Below are 18,650 nucleotides of genomic sequence, written 5' to 3' on the forward strand. Positions count from 1 at the left end.
GAGAGATTTAGAGGCTCCGTACGCCGTCCGCGACGTGCACAAAGGCGAGGGACGACGCAAACAAAGCGAGTGCGATCATACCAGCACTAAAGCACCGGATCCCATCAGAACTCCGAAGTTAAGCGTGCTTGGGCGAGAGTAGTACTAGGATGGGTGACCCCCTGGGAAGTACTCGCGCCCCGAGCGACCAAAACCCCTCCCGTCGACCTCCGAGGCGATGGTTTTGGGCCTCGGAATTTGCCGTGACCGCTACGCAGTCAGTCTCGTGGGGCAAGGAGCGAGATTTCCGGAATGGGGTCGCAATAGCGATTCCGAGTTCCGACAATGGAGATTCCGAGATCGTTCGAGAGATTTAGAGGCTCCGTACGCCGTCCGCGACGTGCACAAAGGCGAGGGACGACGCAAACAAAGCGAGTGCGATCATACCAGCACTAAAGCACCGGATCCCATCAGAACTCCGAAGTTAAGCGTGCTTGGGCGAGAGTAGTACTAGGATGGGTGACCCCCTGGGAAGTACTCGTGTTGCACTCCTTTTTGCGCCCCGAGCGACCAAAACCTCTCCCGTCGACCTCCGAGGCGATGGTTTTGGGCCTCGGAATTTGCCGTGACCGCTACGCAGTCAGTCTCGTGGGGCAAGGAGCGAGATTTCCGGAATGGGGTCGCAATAGCGATTCCGAGTTCCGACAATGGCGATTCCGAGATCGTTCGAGAGATTTAGAGGCTCCGTACGCCGTCCGCGACGTGCACAAAGGCGAGGGACGACGCAAACAAAGCGAGTGCGATCATACCAGCACTAAAGCACCGGATCCCATCAGAACTCCAAAGTTAAGCGTGCTTGGGCGAGAGTAGTACTAGGATGGGTGACCCCCTGGGAAGTACTCGCGCCCCGAGCGACCAAAACCCCTCCCGTCGACCTCCGAGGCGATGGTTTTGGGCCTCGGAATTTGCCGTGACCGCTACGCAGTCAGTCTCGTGGGGCAAGGAGCGAGATTTCCGGAATGGGGTCGCAATAGCGATTCCGAGTTCCGACAATGGAGATTCCGAGATCGTTCGAGAGATTTAGAGGCTCCGTACGCCGTCCGCGACGTGCACAAAGGCGAGGGACGACGCAAACAAAGCGAGTGCGATCATACCAGCACTAAAGCACCGGATCCCATCAGAACTCCGAAGTTAAGCGTGCTTGGGCGAGAGTAGTACTAGGATGGGTGACCCCCTGGGAAGTACTCGTGTTGCACTCCTTTTTGCGCCCCGAGCGACCAAAACCTCTCCCGTCGACCTCCGAGGCGATGGTTTTGGGCCTCGGAATTTGCCGTGACCGCTACGCAGTCAGTCTCGTGGGGCAAGGAGCGAGATTTCCGGAATGGGGTCGCAATAGCGATTCCGAGTTCCGACAATGGCGATTCCGAGATCGTTCGAGAGATTTAGAGGCTCCGTACGCCGTCCGCGACGTGCACAAAGGCGAGGGACGACGCAAACAAAGCGAGTGCGATCATACCAGCACTAAAGCACCGGATCCCATCAGAACTCCGAAGTTAAGCGTGCTTGGGCGAGAGTAGTACTAGGATGGGTGACCCCCTGGGAAGTACTCGCGCCCCGAGCGACCAAAACCCCTCCCGTCGACCTCCGAGGCGATGGTTTTGGGCCTCGGAATTTGCCGTGACCGCTACGCAGTCAGTCTCGTGGGGCAAGGAGCGAGATTTCCGGAATGGGGTCGCAATAGCGATTCCGAGTTCCGACAATGGAGATTCCGAGATCGTTCGAGAGATTTAGAGGCTCCGTACGCCGTCCGCGACGTGCACAAAGGCGAGGGACGACGCAAACAAAGCGAGTGCGATCATACCAGCACTAAAGCACCGGATCCCATCAGAACTCCGAAGTTAAGCGTGCTTGGGCGAGAGTAGTACTAGGATGGGTGACCCCCTGGGAAGTACTCGTGTTGCACTCCTTTTTGCGCCCCGAGCGACCAAAACCTCTCCCGTCGACCTCCGAGGCGATGGTTTTGGGCCTCGGAATTTGCCGTGACCGCTACGCAGTCAGTCTCGTGGGGCAAGGAGCGAGATTTCCGGAATGGGGTCGCAATAGCGATTCCGAGTTCCGACAATGGCGATTCCGAGATCGTTCGAGAGATTTAGAGGCTCCGTACGCCGTCCGCGACGTGCACAAAGGCGAGGGACGACGCAAACAAAGCGAGTGCGATCATACCAGCACTAAAGCACCGGATCCCATCAGAACTCCAAAGTTAAGCGTGCTTGGGCGAGAGTAGTACTAGGATGGGTGACCCCCTGGGAAGTCCTCGTGTTGCACTCCTTTTTGCGCCCCGAGCGACCAAAACCTCTCCCGTCGACCTCCGAGGCGATGGTTTTGGGCCTCGGAATTTGCCGTGACCGCTACGCAGTCAGTCTCGTGGGGCTCGGAGAGAGGTTTCCGGAATGGGGTCGCAATAGCGATTCCGAGTTCGTTCGACAAAGTCACGATGGTTTCGGCGCGCGCTTGCCGTGTCCGGTAATGGCGATTCCGAGATCCGACAATGGCGATTCCGAGATCGTTCGACAGGTTTAGAGGCTCCGTACGCCGTCCGCGACGTGCACAAAGGCGAGGGACGACGCAAACAAAGCGAGTGCGATCATACCAGCACTAAAGCACCGGATCCCATCAGAACTCCGAAGTTAAGCGTGCTTGGGCGAGAGTAGTACTAGGATGGGTGACCCCCTGGGAAGTACTCGTCTTGCACTCCTTTTTGCGCCCCGAGCGACCAAAACCCCTCCCGTCGACCTCCGAGGCGATGGTTTTGGGCCTCGGAATTTGCCGTGACCGCTACGCAGTCAGTCTCGTGGGGCAAGGAGCGAGATTTCCGGAATGGGGTCGCAATAGCGATTCCGAGTTCCGACAATGGCGATTCCGAGATCGTTCGAGAGATTTAGAGGCTCCGTACGCCGTCCGCGACGTGCACAAAGGCGAGGGACGACGCAAACAAAGCGAGTGCGATCATACCAGCACTAAAGCACCGGATCCCATCAGAACTCCGAAGTTAAGCGTGCTTGGGCTAGAGTAGTACTAAGATGGGTGACCCCCTGGGAAGTACTCGTGTTGCACTCCTTTTTGCGCCCCGAGCGACCAAAACCTCTCCCGTCGACCTCCGAGGCGATGGTTTTGGGCCTCGGAATTTGCCGTGACCGCTACGCAGTCAGTCTCGTGGGGCAAGGAGCGAGATTTCCGGAATGGGGTCGCAATAGCGATTCCGAGTTCCGACAAAGGCGATTCCGAGATCGTTCGAGAGATTTAGAGGCTCCGTACGCCGTCCGCGACGTGCACAAAGGCGAGGGACGACGCAAACAAAGCGAGTGCGATCATACCAGCACTAAAGCACCGGATCCCATCAGAACTCCAAAGTTAAGCGTGCTTGGGCGAGAGTAGTACTAGGATGGGTGACCCCCTGGGAAGTCCTCGTGTTGCACTCCTTTTTGCGCCCCGAGCGACCAAAACCTCTCCCGTCGACCTCCGAGGCGATGGTTTTGGGCCTCGGAATTTGCCGTGACCGCTACGCAGTCAGTCTCGTGGGGCAAGGAGCGAGATTTCCGGAATGGGGTCGCAATAGCGATTCCGAGTTCCGACAATGGCGATTCTGAGATCGTTCGAGAGATTTAGAGGCTCCGTACGCCGTCCGCGACGTGCACAAAGGCGAGGGACGACGCAAACAAAGCGAGTGCGATCATACCAGCACTAAAGCACCGGATCCCATCAGAACTCCGAAGTTAAGCGTGCTTGGGTGAGAGTAGTACTAGGATGGGTGACCCCCTGGGAAGTACTCGTCTTGCACTCCTTTTTGCGCCCCGAGCGACCAAAACCCCTCCCGTCGACCTCCGAGGCGATGGTTTTGGGCCTCGGAATTTGCCGTGACCGCTACGCAGTCAGTCTCGTGGGGCAAGGAGCGAGATTTCTGGAATGGGGTCGCAATAGCGATTCCGAGTTCCGACAATGGCGATTCCGAGATCGTTCGAGAGATTTAGAGGCTCCGTACGCCGTCCGTGACGTGCACAAAGGCGAGGGACGACGCAAACAAAGCGAGTGCGATCATACCAGCACTAAAGCACCAGATCCCATCAGAACTCCGAAGTTAAGCGTGCTTGGGCGAGAGTAGTACTAGGATGGGTGACCCCCTGGGAAGTACTCGTCTTGCACTCCTTTTTGCGCCCCGAGCGACCAAAACCCCTCCCGTCGACCTCCGAGGCGATGGTTTTGGGCCTCGGAATTTGCCGTGACCGCTACGCAGTCAGTCTCGTGGGGCAAGGAGCGAGATTTCCGGAATGGGGTCGCAATAGCGATTCCGAGTTCCGACAATGGCGATTCCGAGATCGTTCGAGAGATTTAGAGGCTCCGTACGCCGTCCGCGACGTGCACAAAGGCGAGGGACGACGCAAACAAAGCGAGTGCGATCATACCAGCACTAAAGCACCGGATCCCATCAGAACTCCGAAGTTAAGCGTGCTTGGGCTAGAGTAGTACTAGGATGGGTGACCCCCTGGGAAGTACTCGTGTTGCACTCCTTTTTGCGCCCCGAGCGACCAAAACCTCTCCCGTCGACCTCCGAGGCGATGGTTTTGGGCCTCGGAATTTGCCGTGACCGCTACGCAGTCAGTCTCGTGGGGCAAGGAGCGAGATTTCCGGAATGGGGTCGCAATAGCGATTCCGAGTTCCGACAAAGGCGATTCCGAGATCGTTCGAGAGATTTAGAGGCTCCGTACGCCGTCCGCGACGTGCACAAAGGCGAGGGACGACGCAAACAAAGCGAGTGCGATCATACCAGCACTAAAGCACCGGATCCCATCAGAACTCCAAAGTTAAGCGTGCTTGGGCGAGAGTAGTACTAGGATGGGTGACCCCCTGGGAAGTCCTCGTGTTGCACTCCTTTTTGCGCCCCGAGCGACCAAAACCTCTCCCGTCGACCTCCGAGGCGATGGTTTTGGGCCTCGGAATTTGCCGTGACCGCTACGCAGTCAGTCTCGTGGGGCAAGGAGCGAGATTTCCGGAATGGGGTCGCAATAGCGATTCCGAGTTCCGACAATGGCGATTCCGAGATCGTTCGAGAGATTTAGAGGCTCCGTACGCCGTCCGCGACGTGCACAAAGGCGAGGGACGACGCAAACAAAGCGAGTGCGATCATACCAGCACTAAAGCACCGGATCCCATCAGAACTCCGAAGTTAAGCGTGCTTGGGCGAGAGTAGTACTAGGATGGGTGACCCCCTGGGAAGTACTCGTCTTGCACTCCTTTTTGCGCCCCGAGCGACCAAAACCCCTCCCGTCGACCTCCGAGGCGATGGTTTTGGGCCTCGGAATTTGCCGTGACCGCTACGCAGTCAGTCTCGTGGGGCAAGGAGCGAGATTTCCGGAATGGGGTCGCAATAGCGATTCCGAGTTCCGACAATGGCGATTCCGAGATCGTTCGAGAGATTTAGAGGCTCCGTACGCCGTCCGCGACGTGCACAAAGGCGAGGGACGACGCAAACAAAGCGAGTGCGATCATACCAGCACTAAAGCACCGGATCCCATCAGAACTCCGAAGTTAAGCGTGCTTGGGCGAGAGTAGTACTAGGATGGGTGACCCCCTGGGAAGTACTCGTCTTGCACTCCTTTTTGCGCCCCGAGCGACCAAAACCCCTCCCGTCGACCTCCGAGGCGATGGTTTTGGGCCTCGGAATTTGCCGTGACCGCTACGCAGTCAGTCTCGTGGGGCAAGGAGCGAGATTTCCGGAATGGGGTCGCAATAGCGATTCCGAGTTCCGACAATGGCGATTCCGAGATCGTTCGAGAGATTTAGAGGCTCCGTACGCCGTCCGCGACGTGCACAAAGGCGAGGGACGACGCAAACAAAGCGAGTGCGATCATACCAGCACTAAAGCACCGGATCCCATCAGAACTCCGAAGTTAAGCGTGCTTGGGCGAGAGTAGTACTAGGATGGGTGACCCCCTGGGAAGTACTCGTGTTGCACTCCTTTTTGCGCCCCGAGCGACCAAAACCTCTCCCGTCGACCTCCGAGGCGATGGTTTTGGGCCTCGGAATTTGCCGTGACCGCTACGCAGTCAGTCTCGTGGGGCAAGGAGCGAGATTTCCGGAATGGGGTCGCAATGGCGATTCCGAGATCGTTCGAGAGATTTAGAGGCTCCGTACGCCGTCCGCGACGTGCACAAAGGCGAGGGACGACGCAAACAAAGCGAGTGCGATCATACCAGCACTAAAGCACCGGATCCCATCAGAACTCCAAAGTTAAGCGTGCTTGGGCGAGAGTAGTACTAGGATGGGTGACCCCCTGGGAAGTCCTCGTGTTGCACTCCTTTTTGCGCCCCGAGCGACCAAAACCTCTCCCGTCGACCTCCGAGGCGATGGTTTTGGGCCTCGGAATTTGCCGTGACCGCTACGCAGTCAGTCTCGTGGGGCAAGGAGCGAGATTTCCGGAATGGGGTCGCAATAGCGATTCCGAGTTCCGACAATGGCGATTCCGAGATCGTTCGAGAGATTTAGAGGCTCCGTACGCCGTCCGCGACGTGCACAAAGGCGAGGGACGACGCAAACAAAGCGAGTGCGATCATACCAGCACTAAAGCACCGGATCCCATCAGAACTCCGAAGTTAAGCGTGCTTGGGCGGAGTAGTACTTGGATGGGTGACCCCCTGGGAAGTACTCGTCTTGCACTCCTTTTTGCGCCCCGAGCGACCAAAACCTCTCCCGTCGACCTCCGAGGCGATGGTTTTGGGCCTCGGAATTTGCCGTGACCGCTACGCAGTCAGTCTCGTGGGGCAAGGAGCGAGATTTCCGGAATGGGGTCGCAATAGCGATTCCGAGTTCCGACAATGGCGATTCCGAGATCGTTCGAGAGATTTAGAGGCTCCGTACGCCGTCCGCGACGTGCACAAAGGCGATGGATGACGCAAACAAAGCGAGTGCGATCATACCAGCCCTAAAGCACCGGATCCCATCAGAACTCCGAAGTTAAGCGTGCTTGGGCGAGAGTAGTACTAGGATGGGTGACCCCCTGGGAAGTCCTAGTGTTGCACTCCTTTTTGCGCCCCGAGCGACCAAAACCTCTCCCGTCGACCTCCGAGGCGATGGTTTTGGGCCTCGGAATTTGCCGTGACCGCTACGCAGTCAGTCTCGTGGGGCTCGGAGAGAGGTTTCCGGAATGGGGTCGCAATAGCGATTCCGAGTTCGTTCGACAAAGTCACGATGGTTTCGGCGCGCGCTTGCCGTGTCCGGTAATGGCGATTCCGAGATCCGACAATGGCGATTCCGAGATCGTTCGACAGGTTTAGAGGCTCCGTACGCCGTCCGCGACGTGCACAAAGGCGAGGGACGACGCAAACTAAGCGAGTGCGATCATACCAGCACTAAAGCACCGGATCCCATCAGAACTCCGAAGTTAAGCGTGCTTGGGCGAGAGTAGTACTAGGATGGGTGACCCCCTGGGAAGTACTCGTCTTGCACTCCTTTTTGCGCCCCGAGCGACCAAAACCCCTCCCGTCGACCTCCGAGGCGATGGTTTTGGGCCTCGGAATTTGCCGTGACCGCTACGCAGTCAGTCTCGTGGGGCAAGGAGCGAGATTTCCGGAATGGGGTCGCAATAGCGATTCCGAGTTCCGACAATGGCGATTCCGAGATCGTTCGAGAGATTTAGAGGCTCCGTACGCCGTCCGCGACGTGCACAAAGGCGAGGGACGACGCAAACAAAGCGAGTGCGATCATACCAGCACTAAAGCACCGGATCCCATCAGAACTCCGAAGTTAAGCGTGCTTGGGCGAGAGTAGTACTAGGATGGGTGACCCCCTGGGAAGTACTCGTGTTGCACTCCTTTTTGCGCCCCGAGCGACCAAAACCTCTCCCGTCGACCTCCGAGGCGATGGTTTTGGGCCTCGGAATTTGCCGTGACCGCTACGCAGTCAGTCTCGTGGGGCAAGGAGCGAGATTTCCGGAATGGGGTCGCAATAGCGATTCCGAGTTCCGACAATGGCGATTCCGAGATCGTTCGAGAGATTTAGAGGCTCCGTACGCCGTCCGCGACGTGCACAAAGGCGAGGGACGACGCAAACAAAGCGAGTGCGATCATACCAGCACTAAAGCACCGGATACCATCAGAACTCCAAAGTTAAGCGTGCTTGGGCGAGAGTAGTACTAGGATGGGTGACCCCCTGGGAAGTCCTCGTGTTGCACTCCTTTTTGCGCCCCGAGCGACCAAAACCTCTCCCGTCGACCTCCGAGGCGATGGTTTTGGGCCTCGGAATTTGCCGTGACCGCTACGCAGTCAGTCTCGTGGGGCAAGGAGCGAGATTTCCGGAATGGGGTCGCAATAGCGATTCCGAGTTCCGACAATGGCGATTCCGAGATCGTTCGAGAGATTTAGAGGCTCCGTACGCCGTCCGCGACGTGCACAAAGGCGAGGGACGACGCAAACAAAGCGAGTGCGATCATACCAGCACTAAAGCACCGGATCCCATCAGAACTCCGAAGTTAAGCGTGCTTGGGCGAGAGTAGTACTAGGATGGGTGACCCCCTGGGAAGTACTCGTCTTGCACTCCTTTTTGCGCCCCGAGCGACCAAAACCCCTCCCGTCGACCTCCGAGGCGATGGTTTTGGGCCTCGGAATTTGCCGTGACCGCTACGCAGTCAGTCTCGTGGGGCAAGGAGCGAGATTTCCGGAATGGGGTCGCAATAGCGATTCCGAGTTCCGACAATGGCGATTCCGAGATCGTTCGAGAGATTTAGAGGCTCCGTACGCCGTCCGCGACGTGCACAAAGGCGAGGGACGACGCAAACAAAGCGAGTGCGATCATACCAGCACTAAAGCACCGGATCCCATCAGAACTCCGAAGTTAAGCGTGCTTGGGCGAGAGTAGTACTAGGATGGGTGACCCCCTGGGAAGTACTCGCGCCCCGAGCGACCAAAACCCCTCCCGTCGACCTCCGAGGCGATGGTTTTGGGCCTCGGAATTTGCCGTGACCGCTACGCAGTCAGTCTCGTGGGGCAAGGAGCGAGATTTCCGGAATGGGGTCGCAATAGCGATTCCGAGTTCCGACAATGGAGATTCCGAGATCGTTCGAGAGATTTAGAGGCTCCGTACGCCGTCCGCGACGTGCACAAAGGCGAGGGACGACGCAAACAAAGCGAGTGCGATCATACCAGCACTAAAGCACCGGATCCCATCAGAACTCCGAAGTTAAGCGTGCTTGGGCGAGAGTAGTACTAGGATGGGTGACCCCCTGGGAAGTACTCGTGTTGCACTCCTTTTTGCGCCCCGAGCGACCAAAACCTCTCCCGTCGACCTCCGAGGCGATGGTTTTGGGCCTCGGAATTTGCCGTGACCGCTACGCAGTCAGTCTCGTGGGGCAAGGAGCGAGATTTCCGGAATGGGGTCGCAATAGCGATTCCGAGTTCCGACAATGGCGATTCCGAGATCGTTCGAGAGATTTAGAGGCTCCGTACGCCGTCCGCGACGTGCACAAAGGCGAGGGACGACGCAAACAAAGCGAGTGCGATCATACCAGCACTAAAGCACCGGATCCCATCAGAACTCCAAAGTTAAGCGTGCTTGGGCGAGAGTAGTACTAGGATGGGTGACCCCCTGGGAAGTACTCGCGCCCCGAGCGACCAAAACCCCTCCCGTCGACCTCCGAGGCGATGGTTTTGGGCCTCGGAATTTGCCGTGACCGCTACGCAGTCAGTCTCGTGGGGCAAGGAGCGAGATTTCCGGAATGGGGTCGCAATAGCGATTCCGAGTTCCGACAATGGAGATTCCGAGATCGTTCGAGAGATTTAGAGGCTCCGTACGCCGTCCGCGACGTGCACAAAGGCGAGGGACGACGCAAACAAAGCGAGTGCGATCATACCAGCACTAAAGCACCGGATCCCATCAGAACTCCGAAGTTAAGCGTGCTTGGGCGAGAGTAGTACTAGGATGGGTGACCCCCTGGGAAGTACTCGTGTTGCACTCCTTTTTGCGCCCCGAGCGACCAAAACCTCTCCCGTCGACCTCCGAGGCGATGGTTTTGGGCCTCGGAATTTGCCGTGACCGCTACGCAGTCAGTCTCGTGGGGCAAGGAGCGAGATTTCCGGAATGGGGTCGCAATAGCGATTCCGAGTTCCGACAATGGCGATTCCGAGATCGTTCGAGAGATTTAGAGGCTCCGTACGCCGTCCGCGACGTGCACAAAGGCGAGGGACGACGCAAACAAAGCGAGTGCGATCATACCAGCACTAAAGCACCGGATCCCATCAGAACTCCGAAGTTAAGCGTGCTTGGGCGAGAGTAGTACTAGGATGGGTGACCCCCTGGGAAGTACTCGCGCCCCGAGCGACCAAAACCCCTCCCGTCGACCTCCGAGGCGATGGTTTTGGGCCTCGGAATTTGCCGTGACCGCTACGCAGTCAGTCTCGTGGGGCAAGGAGCGAGATTTCCGGAATGGGGTCGCAATAGCGATTCCGAGTTCCGACAATGGAGATTCCGAGATCGTTCGAGAGATTTAGAGGCTCCGTACGCCGTCCGCGACGTGCACAAAGGCGAGGGACGACGCAAACAAAGCGAGTGCGATCATACCAGCACTAAAGCACCGGATCCCATCAGAACTCCGAAGTTAAGCGTGCTTGGGCGAGAGTAGTACTAGGATGGGTGACCCCCTGGGAAGTACTCGTGTTGCACTCCTTTTTGCGCCCCGAGCGACCAAAACCTCTCCCGTCGACCTCCGAGGCGATGGTTTTGGGCCTCGGAATTTGCCGTGACCGCTACGCAGTCAGTCTCGTGGGGCAAGGAGCGAGATTTCCGGAATGGTGTCGCAATAGCGATTCCGAGTTCCGACAATGGCGATTCCGAGATCGTTCGAGAGATTTAGAGGCTCCGTACGCCGTCCGCGACGTGCACAAAGGCGAGGGACGACGCAAACAAAGCGAGTGCGATCATACCAGCACTAAAGCACCGGATCCCATCAGAACTCCAAAGTTAAGCGTGCTTGGGCGAGAGTAGTACTAGGATGGGTGACCCCCTGGGAAGTCCTCGTGTTGCACTCCTTTTTGCGCCCCGAGCGACCAAAACCTCTCCCGTCGACCTCCGAGGCGATGGTTTTGGGCCTCGGAATTTGCCGTGACCGCTACGCAGTCAGTCTCGTGGGGCTCGGAGAGAGGTTTCCGGAATGGGGTCGCAATAGCGATTCCGAGTTCGTTCGACAAAGTCACGATGGTTTCGGCGCGCGCTTGCCGTGTCCGGTAATGGCGATTCCGAGATCCGACAATGGCGATTCCGAGATCGTTCGACAGGTTTAGAGGCTCCGTACGCCGTCCGCGACGTGCACAAAGGCGAGGGACGACGCAAACAAAGCGAGTGCGATCATACCAGCACTAAAGCACCGGATCCCATCAGAACTCCGAAGTTAAGCGTGCTTGGGCGAGAGTAGTACTAGGATGGGTGACCCCCTGGGAAGTACTCGTCTTGCACTCCTTTTTGCGCCCCGAGCGACCAAAACCCCTCCCGTCGACCTCCGAGGCGATGGTTTTGGGCCTCGGAATTTGCCGTGACCGCTACGCAGTCAGTCTCGTGGGGCAAGGAGCGAGATTTCCGGAATGGGGTCGCAATAGCGATTCCGAGTTCCGACAATGGCGATTCCGAGATCGTTCGAGAGATTTAGAGGCTCCGTACGCCGTCCGCGACGTGCACAAAGGCGAGGGACGACGCAAACAAAGCGAGTGCGATCATACCAGCACTAAAGCACCGGATCCCATCAGAACTCCGAAGTTAAGCGTGCTTGGGCTAGAGTAGTACTAAGATGGGTGACCCCCTGGGAAGTACTCGTGTTGCACTCCTTTTTGCGCCCCGAGCGACCAAAACCTCTCCCGTCGACCTCCGAGGCGATGGTTTTGGGCCTCGGAATTTGCCGTGACCGCTACGCAGTCAGTCTCGTGGGGCAAGGAGCGAGATTTCCGGAATGGGGTCGCAATAGCGATTCCGAGTTCCGACAAAGGCGATTCCGAGATCGTTCGAGAGATTTAGAGGCTCCGTACGCCGTCCGCGACGTGCACAAAGGCGAGGGACGACGCAAACAAAGCGAGTGCGATCATACCAGCACTAAAGCACCGGATCCCATCAGAACTCCAAAGTTAAGCGTGCTTGGGCGAGAGTAGTACTAGGATGGGTGACCCCCTGGGAAGTCCTCGTGTTGCACTCCTTTTTGCGCCCCGAGCGACCAAAACCTCTCCCGTCGACCTCCGAGGCGATGGTTTTGGGCCTCGGAATTTGCCGTGACCGCTACGCAGTCAGTCTCGTGGGGCAAGGAGCGAGATTTCCGGAATGGGGTCGCAATAGCGATTCCGAGTTCCGACAATGGCGATTCTGAGATCGTTCGAGAGATTTAGAGGCTCCGTACGCCGTCCGCGACGTGCACAAAGGCGAGGGACGACGCAAACAAAGCGAGTGCGATCATACCAGCACTAAAGCACCGGATCCCATCAGAACTCCGAAGTTAAGCGTGCTTGGGCGAGAGTAGTACTAGGATGGGTGACCCCCTGGGAAGTACTCGTCTTGCACTCCTTTTTGCGCCCCGAGCGACCAAAACCCCTCCCGTCGACCTCCGAGGCGATGGTTTTGGGCCTCGGAATTTGCCGTGACCGCTACGCAGTCAGTCTCGTGGGGCAAGGAGCGAGATTTCTGGAATGGGGTCGCAATAGCGATTCCGAGTTCCGACAATGGCGATTCCGAGATCGTTCGAGAGATTTAGAGGCTCCGTACGCCGTCCGTGACGTGCACAAAGGCGAGGGACGACGCAAACAAAGCGAGTGCGATCATACCAGCACTAAAGCACCAGATCCCATCAGAACTCCGAAGTTAAGCGTGCTTGGGCGAGAGTAGTACTAGGATGGGTAACCCCCTGGGAAGTACTCGTCTTGCACTCCTTTTTGCGCCCCGAGCGACCAAAACCCCTCCCGTCGACCTCCGAGGCGATGGTTTTGGGCCTCGGAATTTGCCGTGACCGCTACGCAGTCAGTCTCGTGGGGCAAGGAGCGAGATTTCCGGAATGGGGTCGCAATAGCGATTCCGAGTTCCGACAATGGCGATTCCGAGATCGTTCGAGAGATTTAGAGGCTCCGTACGCCGTCCGCGACGTGCACAAAGGCGAGGGACGACGCAAACAAAGCGAGTGCGATCATACCAGCACTAAAGCACCGGATCCCATCAGAACTCCGAAGTTAAGCGTGCTTGGGCGAGAGTAGTACTAGGATGGGTGACCCCCTGGGAAGTACTCGTGTTGCACTCCTTTTTGCGCCCCGAGCGACCAAAACCTCTCCCGTCGACCTCCGAGGCGATGGTTTTGGGCCTCGGAATTTGCCGTGACCGCTACGCAGTCAGTCTCGTGGGGCAAGGAGCGAGATTTCCGGAATGGGGTCGCAATAGCGATTCCGAGTTCCGACAAAGGCGATTCCGAGATCGTTCGAGAGATTTAGAGGCTCCGTACGCCGTCCGCGACGTGCACAAAGGCGAGGGACGACGCAAACAAAGCGAGTGCGATCATACCAGCACTAAAGCACCGGATCCCATCAGAACTCCAAAGTTAAGCGTGCTTGGGCGAGAGTAGTACTAGGATGGGTGACCCCCTGGGAAGTCCTCGTGTTGCACTCCTTTTTGCGCCCCGAGCGACCAAAACCTCTCCCGTCGACCTCCGAGGCGATGGTTTTGGGCCTCGGAATTTGCCGTGACCGCTACGCAGTCAGTCTCGTGGGGCAAGGAGCGAGATTTCCGGAATGGGGTCGCAATAGCGATTCCGAGTTCCGACAATGGCGATTCCGAGATCGTTCGAGAGATTTAGAGGCTCCGTACGCCGTCCGCGACGTGCACAAAGGCGAGGGACGACGCAAACAAAGCGAGTGCGATCATACCAGCACTAAAGCACCGGATCCCATCAGAACTCCGAAGTTAAGCGTGCTTGGGCGAGAGTAGTACTAGGATGGGTGACCCCCTGGGAAGTACTCGTCTTGCACTCCTTTTTGCGCCCCGAGCGACCAAAACCCCTCCCGTCGACCTCCGAGGCGATGGTTTTGGGCCTCGGAATTTGCCGTGACCGCTACGCAGTCAGTCTCGTGGGGCAAGGAGCGAGATTTCCGGAATGGGGTCGCAATAGCGATTCCGAGTTCCGACAATGGCGATTCCGAGATCGTTCGAGAGATTTAGAGGCTCCGTACGCCGTCCGCGACGTGCACAAAGGCGAGGGACGACGCAAACACAGCGAGTGCGATCATACCAGCACTAAAGCACCGGATCCCATCAGAACTCCGAAGTTAAGCGTGCTTGGGCGAGAGTAGTACTAGGATGGGTGACCCCCTGGGAAGTACTCGTCTTGCACTCCTTTTTGCGCCCCGAGCGACCAAAACCCCTCCCGTCGACCTCCGAGGCGATGGTTTTGGGCCTCGGAATTTGCCGTGACCGCTACGCAGTCAGTCTCGTGGGGCAAGGAGCGAGATTTCCGGAATGGGGTCGCAATAGCGATTCCGAGTTCCGACAATGGCGATTCCGAGATCGTTCGAGAGATTTAGAGGCTCCGTACGCCGTCCGCGACGTGCACAAAGGCGAGGGACGACGCAAACAAAGCGAGTGCGATCATACCAGCACTAAAGCACCGGATCCCATCAGAACTCCGAAGTTAAGCGTGCTTGGGCGAGAGTAGTACTAGGATGGGTGACCCCCTGGGAAGTACTCGTGTTGCACTCCTTTTTGCGCCCCGAGCGACCAAAACCTCTCCCGTCGACCTCCGAGGCGATGGTTTTGGGCCTCGGAATTTGCCGTGACCGCTACGCAGTCAGTCTCGTGGGGCAAGGAGCGAGATTTCCGGAATGGGGTCGCAATGGCGATTCCGAGATCGTTCGAGAGATTTAGAGGCTCCGTACGCCGTCCGCGACGTGCACAAAGGCGAGGGACGACGCAAACAAAGCGAGTGCGATCATACCAGCACTAAAGCACCGGATCCCATCAGAACTCCAAAGTTAAGCGTGCTTGGGCGAGAGTAGTACTAGGATGGGTGACCCCCTGGGAAGTCCTCGTGTTGCACTCCTTTTTGCGCCCCGAGCGACCAAAACCTCTCCCGTCGACCTCCGAGGCGATGGTTTTGGGCCTCGGAATTTGCCGTGACCGCTACGCAGTCAGTCTCGTGGGGCAAGGAGCGAGATTTCCGGAATGGGGTCGCAATAGCGATTCCGAGTTCCGACAATGGCGATTCCGAGATCGTTCGAGAGATTTAGAGGCTCCGTACGCCGTCCGCGACGTGCACAAAGGCGAGGGACGACGCAAACAAAGCGAGTGCGATCATACCAGCACTAAAGCACCGGATCCCATCAGAACTCCGAAGTTAAGCGTGCTTGGGCGGAGTAGTACTTGGATGGGTGACCCCCTGGGAAGTACTCGTCTTGCACTCCTTTTTGCGCCCCGAGCGACCAAAACCTCTCCCGTCGACCTCCGAGGCGATGGTTTTGGGCCTCGGAATTTGCCGTGACCGCTACGCAGTCAGTCTCGTGGGGCAAGGAGCGAGATTTCCGGAATGGGGTCGCAATAGCGATTCCGAGTTCCGACAATGGCGATTCCGAGATCGTTCGAGAGATTTAGAGGCTCCGTACGCCGTCCGCGACGTGCACAAAGGCGATGGATGACGCAAACAAAGCGAGTGCGATCATACCAGCCCTAAAGCACCGGATCCCATCAGAACTCCGAAGTTAAGCGTGCTTGGGCGAGAGTAGTACTAGGATGGGTGACCCCCTGGGAAGTCCTAGTGTTGCACTCCTTTTTGCGCCCCGAGCGACCAAAACCTCTCCCGTCGACCTCCGAGGCGATGGTTTTGGGCCTCGGAATTTGCCGTGACCGCTACGCAGTCAGTCTCGTGGGGCTCGGAGAGAGGTTTCCGGAATGGGGTCGCAATAGCGATTCCGAGTTCGTTCGACAAAGTCACGATGGTTTCGGCGCGCGCTTGCCGTGTCCGGTAATGGCGATTCCGAGATCCGACAATGGCGATTCCGAGATCGTTCGACAGGTTTAGAGGCTCCGTACGCCGTCCGCGACGTGCACAAAGGCGAGGGACGACGCAAACTAAGCGAGTGCGATCATACCAGCACTAAAGCACCGGATCCCATCAGAACTCCGAAGTTAAGCGTGCTTGGGCGAGAGTAGTACTAGGATGGGTGACCCCCTGGGAAGTACTCGTCTTGCACTCCTTTTTGCGCCCCGAGCGACCAAAACCCCTCCCGTCGACCTCCGAGGCGATGGTTTTGGGCCTCGGAATTTGCCGTGACCGCTACGCAGTCAGTCTCGTGGGGCAAGGAGCGAGATTTCCGGAATGGGGTCGCAATAGCGATTCCGAGTTCCGACAATGGCGATTCCGAGATCGTTCGAGAGATTTAGAGGCTCCGTACGCCGTCCGCGACGTGCACAAAGGCGAGGGACGACGCAAACAAAGCGAGTGCGATCATACCAGCACTAAAGCACCGGATCCCATCAGAACTCCGAAGTTAAGCGTGCTTGGGCGAGAGTAGTACTAGGATGGGTGACCCCCTGGGAAGTACTCGTGTTGCACTCCTTTTTGCGCCCCGAGCGACCAAAACCTCTCCCGTCGACCTCCGAGGCGATGGTTTTGGGCCTCGGAATTTGCCGTGACCGCTACGCAGTCAGTCTCGTGGGGCAAGGAGCGAGATTTCCGGAATGGGGTCGCAATAGCGATTCCGAGTTCCGACAATGGCGATTCCGAGATCGTTCGAGAGATTTAGAGGCTCCGTACGCCGTCCGCGACGTGCACAAAGGCGAGGGATGACGCAAACAAAGCGAGTGCGATCATACCAGCCCTAAAGCACCGGATCCCATCAGAACTCCGAAGTTAAGCGTGCTTGGGCGAGAGTAGTACTAGGATGGGTGACCCCCTGGGAAGTCCTAGTGTTGCACTCCTTTTTGCGCCCCGAGCGACCAAAACCTCTCCCGTCGACCTCCGAGGCGATGGTTTTGGGCCTCGGAATTTGCCGTGACCGCTACGCAGTCAGTCTCGTGGGGCTCGGAGAGAGGTTTCCGGAATGGGGTCGCAATAGCGATTCCGAGTTCGTTCGACAAAGTCACGATGGTTTCGGCGCGCGCTTGCCGTGTCCGGTAATGGCGATTCCGAGATCCGACAATGGCGATTCCGAGATCGTTCGACAGGTTTAGAGGCTCCGTACGCCGTCCGCGACGTGCACAAAGGCGAGGGACGACGCAAACTAAGCGAGTGCGATCATACCAGCACTAAAGCACCGGATCCCATCAGAACTCCGAAGTTAAGCGTGCTTGGGCGAGAGTAGTACTAGGATGGGTGACCCCCTGGGAAGTACTCGTCTTGCACTCCTTTTTGCGCCCCGAGCGACCAAAACCCCTCCCGTCGACCTCCGAGGCGATGGTTTTGGGCCTCGGAATTTGCCGTGACCGCTACGCAGTCAGTCTCGTGGGGCAAGGAGCGAGATTTCCGGAATGGGGTCGCAATAGCGATTCCGAGTTCCGACAATGGCGATTCCGAGATCGTTCGAGAGATTTAGAGGCTCCGTACGCCGTCCGCGACGTGCACAAAGGCGAGGGACGACGCAAACAAAGCGAGTGCGATCATACCAGCACTAAAGCACCGGATCCCATCAGAACTCCGAAGTTAAGCGTGCTTGGGCGAGAGTAGTACTAGGATGGGTGACCCCCTGGGAAGTACTCGTGTTGCACTCCTTTTTGCGCCCCGAGCGACCAAAACCTCTCCCGTCTGTCACACCCCTAAAAATATCCATGATATTTAAAATCTTTCGTCACAACTAACCCAGGATCCAAACACACATTTGAGGTCACTAAGAAAACATACAAATCAAAAATTTCGCTTCTATAATCTACCAATTCATATCCCTGTGCAATTCATAAACATAGCACACATCACTCGAAAATTTATACCATCTGAACCCGACTCATCAAAATAAAAACCACAATATAAGTCCACAAGTGGGGAAATCTATGCAGTCACCACAATCATCGATTTACCATAAGTTCATATCATTACACAAATTTAATTTAACATTCCAAAACCCTATACATGAGGGATCCTTTAACTTACACAAAATCCACAGGTTTAGATTCATAGTCACATTTTATTGGATGCAAGGTAGCTTATACACAACTACATATATGCTAACAAAAGTTCTGCCCAACGTCTTCTAAACTTTCCACTGCCTCAGCCCATTCTTAACATTTAAGCAAGCGATACGCTATCCTGAAAAATTTTTCAACAAACGGGGTGAGCATAAAGAGCTCAGCAAGTGACTAACATATCCATAACAAAATAGTACAATTTCCAAGAGATACAGTATCAAAACACAAAAGCAGAATATACGATTTCGTATACATAATATCATTAGGAGCAGAATCATAATTGTCCTTTTTAATCATACATATTTGGTTCCTGACAGATGGGGCATAGAGTAATTGGAGCATATCAGAAACAAAGGAAACATATCGGAGCTTATCAATGGCATATAAAATGTTCCAGAACACATCAACGATCTATGGAACATTACGAAGCAAACTCAATAGTGAATGAAGCATTTCAAAGCATATCAAACTCATATGTCGTACAGAAGCTCAAACGTCGT

The 18,650-nt window shown here is 56.5% G+C and overlaps 49 non-coding genes across 49 annotated transcripts; all 49 read left to right on the top strand.

Annotated features, from left to right (window-relative positions):
* The first annotated feature begins 67 nt into the window (after nucleotides 1-67).
* LOC135647705 (5S ribosomal RNA) lies at nucleotides 68-186 on the top strand. Its single transcript, XR_010500436.1, has one exon. It is a non-coding gene; the product is annotated as a 5S ribosomal RNA (ribosomal RNA).
* Nucleotides 187-412: 226 nt separating this feature from the next.
* Nucleotides 413-531, top strand: LOC135648094 (5S ribosomal RNA). The gene has a single exon (XR_010500784.1). It is a non-coding gene; the product is annotated as a 5S ribosomal RNA (ribosomal RNA).
* A 243-nt stretch (nucleotides 532-774) lies between these two features.
* LOC135647743 (5S ribosomal RNA) lies at nucleotides 775-893 on the top strand. The gene has a single exon (XR_010500471.1). It is a non-coding gene; the product is annotated as a 5S ribosomal RNA (ribosomal RNA).
* Nucleotides 894-1,119: 226 nt separating this feature from the next.
* On the top strand, nucleotides 1,120-1,238 carry LOC135648095 (5S ribosomal RNA). The gene has a single exon (XR_010500785.1). It is a non-coding gene; the product is annotated as a 5S ribosomal RNA (ribosomal RNA).
* A 243-nt stretch (nucleotides 1,239-1,481) lies between these two features.
* LOC135647706 (5S ribosomal RNA) lies at nucleotides 1,482-1,600 on the top strand. The gene has a single exon (XR_010500437.1). It is a non-coding gene; the product is annotated as a 5S ribosomal RNA (ribosomal RNA).
* Nucleotides 1,601-1,826: 226 nt separating this feature from the next.
* LOC135648096 (5S ribosomal RNA) lies at nucleotides 1,827-1,945 on the top strand. Its single transcript, XR_010500786.1, has one exon. It is a non-coding gene; the product is annotated as a 5S ribosomal RNA (ribosomal RNA).
* Nucleotides 1,946-2,188: 243 nt separating this feature from the next.
* LOC135646330 (5S ribosomal RNA) lies at nucleotides 2,189-2,307 on the top strand. The gene has a single exon (XR_010499085.1). It is a non-coding gene; the product is annotated as a 5S ribosomal RNA (ribosomal RNA).
* A 308-nt stretch (nucleotides 2,308-2,615) lies between these two features.
* LOC135647025 (5S ribosomal RNA) lies at nucleotides 2,616-2,734 on the top strand. The gene has a single exon (XR_010499771.1). It is a non-coding gene; the product is annotated as a 5S ribosomal RNA (ribosomal RNA).
* Nucleotides 2,735-2,977: 243 nt separating this feature from the next.
* LOC135647188 (5S ribosomal RNA) lies at nucleotides 2,978-3,096 on the top strand. Its single transcript, XR_010499929.1, has one exon. It is a non-coding gene; the product is annotated as a 5S ribosomal RNA (ribosomal RNA).
* Nucleotides 3,097-3,339: 243 nt separating this feature from the next.
* LOC135646332 (5S ribosomal RNA) lies at nucleotides 3,340-3,458 on the top strand. Its single transcript, XR_010499087.1, has one exon. It is a non-coding gene; the product is annotated as a 5S ribosomal RNA (ribosomal RNA).
* Nucleotides 3,459-3,701: 243 nt separating this feature from the next.
* On the top strand, nucleotides 3,702-3,820 carry LOC135647295 (5S ribosomal RNA). Its single transcript, XR_010500036.1, has one exon. It is a non-coding gene; the product is annotated as a 5S ribosomal RNA (ribosomal RNA).
* A 243-nt stretch (nucleotides 3,821-4,063) lies between these two features.
* Nucleotides 4,064-4,182, top strand: LOC135647281 (5S ribosomal RNA). Its single transcript, XR_010500022.1, has one exon. It is a non-coding gene; the product is annotated as a 5S ribosomal RNA (ribosomal RNA).
* Nucleotides 4,183-4,425: 243 nt separating this feature from the next.
* On the top strand, nucleotides 4,426-4,544 carry LOC135647102 (5S ribosomal RNA). The gene has a single exon (XR_010499845.1). It is a non-coding gene; the product is annotated as a 5S ribosomal RNA (ribosomal RNA).
* A 243-nt stretch (nucleotides 4,545-4,787) lies between these two features.
* On the top strand, nucleotides 4,788-4,906 carry LOC135646333 (5S ribosomal RNA). The gene has a single exon (XR_010499088.1). It is a non-coding gene; the product is annotated as a 5S ribosomal RNA (ribosomal RNA).
* A 243-nt stretch (nucleotides 4,907-5,149) lies between these two features.
* LOC135647026 (5S ribosomal RNA) lies at nucleotides 5,150-5,268 on the top strand. Its single transcript, XR_010499772.1, has one exon. It is a non-coding gene; the product is annotated as a 5S ribosomal RNA (ribosomal RNA).
* Nucleotides 5,269-5,511: 243 nt separating this feature from the next.
* Nucleotides 5,512-5,630, top strand: LOC135647027 (5S ribosomal RNA). The gene has a single exon (XR_010499773.1). It is a non-coding gene; the product is annotated as a 5S ribosomal RNA (ribosomal RNA).
* A 243-nt stretch (nucleotides 5,631-5,873) lies between these two features.
* On the top strand, nucleotides 5,874-5,992 carry LOC135648097 (5S ribosomal RNA). Its single transcript, XR_010500787.1, has one exon. It is a non-coding gene; the product is annotated as a 5S ribosomal RNA (ribosomal RNA).
* A 221-nt stretch (nucleotides 5,993-6,213) lies between these two features.
* Nucleotides 6,214-6,332, top strand: LOC135646334 (5S ribosomal RNA). Its single transcript, XR_010499089.1, has one exon. It is a non-coding gene; the product is annotated as a 5S ribosomal RNA (ribosomal RNA).
* Nucleotides 6,333-6,575: 243 nt separating this feature from the next.
* Nucleotides 6,576-6,693, top strand: LOC135647540 (5S ribosomal RNA). The gene has a single exon (XR_010500277.1). It is a non-coding gene; the product is annotated as a 5S ribosomal RNA (ribosomal RNA).
* Nucleotides 6,694-6,936: 243 nt separating this feature from the next.
* On the top strand, nucleotides 6,937-7,055 carry LOC135647278 (5S ribosomal RNA). Its single transcript, XR_010500019.1, has one exon. It is a non-coding gene; the product is annotated as a 5S ribosomal RNA (ribosomal RNA).
* A 308-nt stretch (nucleotides 7,056-7,363) lies between these two features.
* On the top strand, nucleotides 7,364-7,482 carry LOC135647028 (5S ribosomal RNA). The gene has a single exon (XR_010499774.1). It is a non-coding gene; the product is annotated as a 5S ribosomal RNA (ribosomal RNA).
* Nucleotides 7,483-7,725: 243 nt separating this feature from the next.
* Nucleotides 7,726-7,844, top strand: LOC135648098 (5S ribosomal RNA). Its single transcript, XR_010500788.1, has one exon. It is a non-coding gene; the product is annotated as a 5S ribosomal RNA (ribosomal RNA).
* Nucleotides 7,845-8,087: 243 nt separating this feature from the next.
* Nucleotides 8,088-8,206, top strand: LOC135647378 (5S ribosomal RNA). Its single transcript, XR_010500117.1, has one exon. It is a non-coding gene; the product is annotated as a 5S ribosomal RNA (ribosomal RNA).
* Nucleotides 8,207-8,449: 243 nt separating this feature from the next.
* LOC135647030 (5S ribosomal RNA) lies at nucleotides 8,450-8,568 on the top strand. Its single transcript, XR_010499776.1, has one exon. It is a non-coding gene; the product is annotated as a 5S ribosomal RNA (ribosomal RNA).
* Nucleotides 8,569-8,811: 243 nt separating this feature from the next.
* LOC135647707 (5S ribosomal RNA) lies at nucleotides 8,812-8,930 on the top strand. Its single transcript, XR_010500438.1, has one exon. It is a non-coding gene; the product is annotated as a 5S ribosomal RNA (ribosomal RNA).
* Nucleotides 8,931-9,156: 226 nt separating this feature from the next.
* Nucleotides 9,157-9,275, top strand: LOC135648099 (5S ribosomal RNA). Its single transcript, XR_010500789.1, has one exon. It is a non-coding gene; the product is annotated as a 5S ribosomal RNA (ribosomal RNA).
* A 243-nt stretch (nucleotides 9,276-9,518) lies between these two features.
* On the top strand, nucleotides 9,519-9,637 carry LOC135647744 (5S ribosomal RNA). The gene has a single exon (XR_010500472.1). It is a non-coding gene; the product is annotated as a 5S ribosomal RNA (ribosomal RNA).
* A 226-nt stretch (nucleotides 9,638-9,863) lies between these two features.
* On the top strand, nucleotides 9,864-9,982 carry LOC135648100 (5S ribosomal RNA). Its single transcript, XR_010500790.1, has one exon. It is a non-coding gene; the product is annotated as a 5S ribosomal RNA (ribosomal RNA).
* A 243-nt stretch (nucleotides 9,983-10,225) lies between these two features.
* LOC135647708 (5S ribosomal RNA) lies at nucleotides 10,226-10,344 on the top strand. Its single transcript, XR_010500439.1, has one exon. It is a non-coding gene; the product is annotated as a 5S ribosomal RNA (ribosomal RNA).
* A 226-nt stretch (nucleotides 10,345-10,570) lies between these two features.
* Nucleotides 10,571-10,689, top strand: LOC135648101 (5S ribosomal RNA). The gene has a single exon (XR_010500791.1). It is a non-coding gene; the product is annotated as a 5S ribosomal RNA (ribosomal RNA).
* A 243-nt stretch (nucleotides 10,690-10,932) lies between these two features.
* Nucleotides 10,933-11,051, top strand: LOC135646335 (5S ribosomal RNA). The gene has a single exon (XR_010499090.1). It is a non-coding gene; the product is annotated as a 5S ribosomal RNA (ribosomal RNA).
* Nucleotides 11,052-11,359: 308 nt separating this feature from the next.
* LOC135647032 (5S ribosomal RNA) lies at nucleotides 11,360-11,478 on the top strand. The gene has a single exon (XR_010499777.1). It is a non-coding gene; the product is annotated as a 5S ribosomal RNA (ribosomal RNA).
* A 243-nt stretch (nucleotides 11,479-11,721) lies between these two features.
* Nucleotides 11,722-11,840, top strand: LOC135647189 (5S ribosomal RNA). Its single transcript, XR_010499930.1, has one exon. It is a non-coding gene; the product is annotated as a 5S ribosomal RNA (ribosomal RNA).
* Nucleotides 11,841-12,083: 243 nt separating this feature from the next.
* Nucleotides 12,084-12,202, top strand: LOC135646336 (5S ribosomal RNA). The gene has a single exon (XR_010499091.1). It is a non-coding gene; the product is annotated as a 5S ribosomal RNA (ribosomal RNA).
* Nucleotides 12,203-12,445: 243 nt separating this feature from the next.
* On the top strand, nucleotides 12,446-12,564 carry LOC135647033 (5S ribosomal RNA). The gene has a single exon (XR_010499778.1). It is a non-coding gene; the product is annotated as a 5S ribosomal RNA (ribosomal RNA).
* Nucleotides 12,565-12,807: 243 nt separating this feature from the next.
* Nucleotides 12,808-12,926, top strand: LOC135647414 (5S ribosomal RNA). Its single transcript, XR_010500153.1, has one exon. It is a non-coding gene; the product is annotated as a 5S ribosomal RNA (ribosomal RNA).
* Nucleotides 12,927-13,169: 243 nt separating this feature from the next.
* On the top strand, nucleotides 13,170-13,288 carry LOC135648102 (5S ribosomal RNA). Its single transcript, XR_010500792.1, has one exon. It is a non-coding gene; the product is annotated as a 5S ribosomal RNA (ribosomal RNA).
* A 243-nt stretch (nucleotides 13,289-13,531) lies between these two features.
* On the top strand, nucleotides 13,532-13,650 carry LOC135646338 (5S ribosomal RNA). The gene has a single exon (XR_010499093.1). It is a non-coding gene; the product is annotated as a 5S ribosomal RNA (ribosomal RNA).
* Nucleotides 13,651-13,893: 243 nt separating this feature from the next.
* On the top strand, nucleotides 13,894-14,012 carry LOC135647034 (5S ribosomal RNA). The gene has a single exon (XR_010499779.1). It is a non-coding gene; the product is annotated as a 5S ribosomal RNA (ribosomal RNA).
* A 243-nt stretch (nucleotides 14,013-14,255) lies between these two features.
* Nucleotides 14,256-14,374, top strand: LOC135647035 (5S ribosomal RNA). Its single transcript, XR_010499780.1, has one exon. It is a non-coding gene; the product is annotated as a 5S ribosomal RNA (ribosomal RNA).
* A 243-nt stretch (nucleotides 14,375-14,617) lies between these two features.
* Nucleotides 14,618-14,736, top strand: LOC135648104 (5S ribosomal RNA). The gene has a single exon (XR_010500794.1). It is a non-coding gene; the product is annotated as a 5S ribosomal RNA (ribosomal RNA).
* Nucleotides 14,737-14,957: 221 nt separating this feature from the next.
* Nucleotides 14,958-15,076, top strand: LOC135646339 (5S ribosomal RNA). Its single transcript, XR_010499094.1, has one exon. It is a non-coding gene; the product is annotated as a 5S ribosomal RNA (ribosomal RNA).
* A 243-nt stretch (nucleotides 15,077-15,319) lies between these two features.
* On the top strand, nucleotides 15,320-15,437 carry LOC135647541 (5S ribosomal RNA). The gene has a single exon (XR_010500278.1). It is a non-coding gene; the product is annotated as a 5S ribosomal RNA (ribosomal RNA).
* Nucleotides 15,438-15,680: 243 nt separating this feature from the next.
* Nucleotides 15,681-15,799, top strand: LOC135647279 (5S ribosomal RNA). The gene has a single exon (XR_010500020.1). It is a non-coding gene; the product is annotated as a 5S ribosomal RNA (ribosomal RNA).
* A 308-nt stretch (nucleotides 15,800-16,107) lies between these two features.
* On the top strand, nucleotides 16,108-16,226 carry LOC135647036 (5S ribosomal RNA). Its single transcript, XR_010499781.1, has one exon. It is a non-coding gene; the product is annotated as a 5S ribosomal RNA (ribosomal RNA).
* Nucleotides 16,227-16,469: 243 nt separating this feature from the next.
* Nucleotides 16,470-16,588, top strand: LOC135648105 (5S ribosomal RNA). Its single transcript, XR_010500795.1, has one exon. It is a non-coding gene; the product is annotated as a 5S ribosomal RNA (ribosomal RNA).
* A 243-nt stretch (nucleotides 16,589-16,831) lies between these two features.
* Nucleotides 16,832-16,950, top strand: LOC135647280 (5S ribosomal RNA). Its single transcript, XR_010500021.1, has one exon. It is a non-coding gene; the product is annotated as a 5S ribosomal RNA (ribosomal RNA).
* Nucleotides 16,951-17,258: 308 nt separating this feature from the next.
* LOC135647037 (5S ribosomal RNA) lies at nucleotides 17,259-17,377 on the top strand. Its single transcript, XR_010499782.1, has one exon. It is a non-coding gene; the product is annotated as a 5S ribosomal RNA (ribosomal RNA).
* A 243-nt stretch (nucleotides 17,378-17,620) lies between these two features.
* On the top strand, nucleotides 17,621-17,739 carry LOC135648106 (5S ribosomal RNA). The gene has a single exon (XR_010500796.1). It is a non-coding gene; the product is annotated as a 5S ribosomal RNA (ribosomal RNA).
* Nucleotides 17,740-18,650: the final 911 nt, after the last annotated feature.

The sequence above is a fragment of the Musa acuminata genome, chromosome BXJ3-8, assembly GCF_036884655.1.
Source record: "Musa acuminata AAA Group cultivar baxijiao chromosome BXJ3-8, Cavendish_Baxijiao_AAA, whole genome shotgun sequence".
Lineage (NCBI taxonomy): Eukaryota > Viridiplantae > Streptophyta > Magnoliopsida > Zingiberales > Musaceae > Musa > Musa acuminata.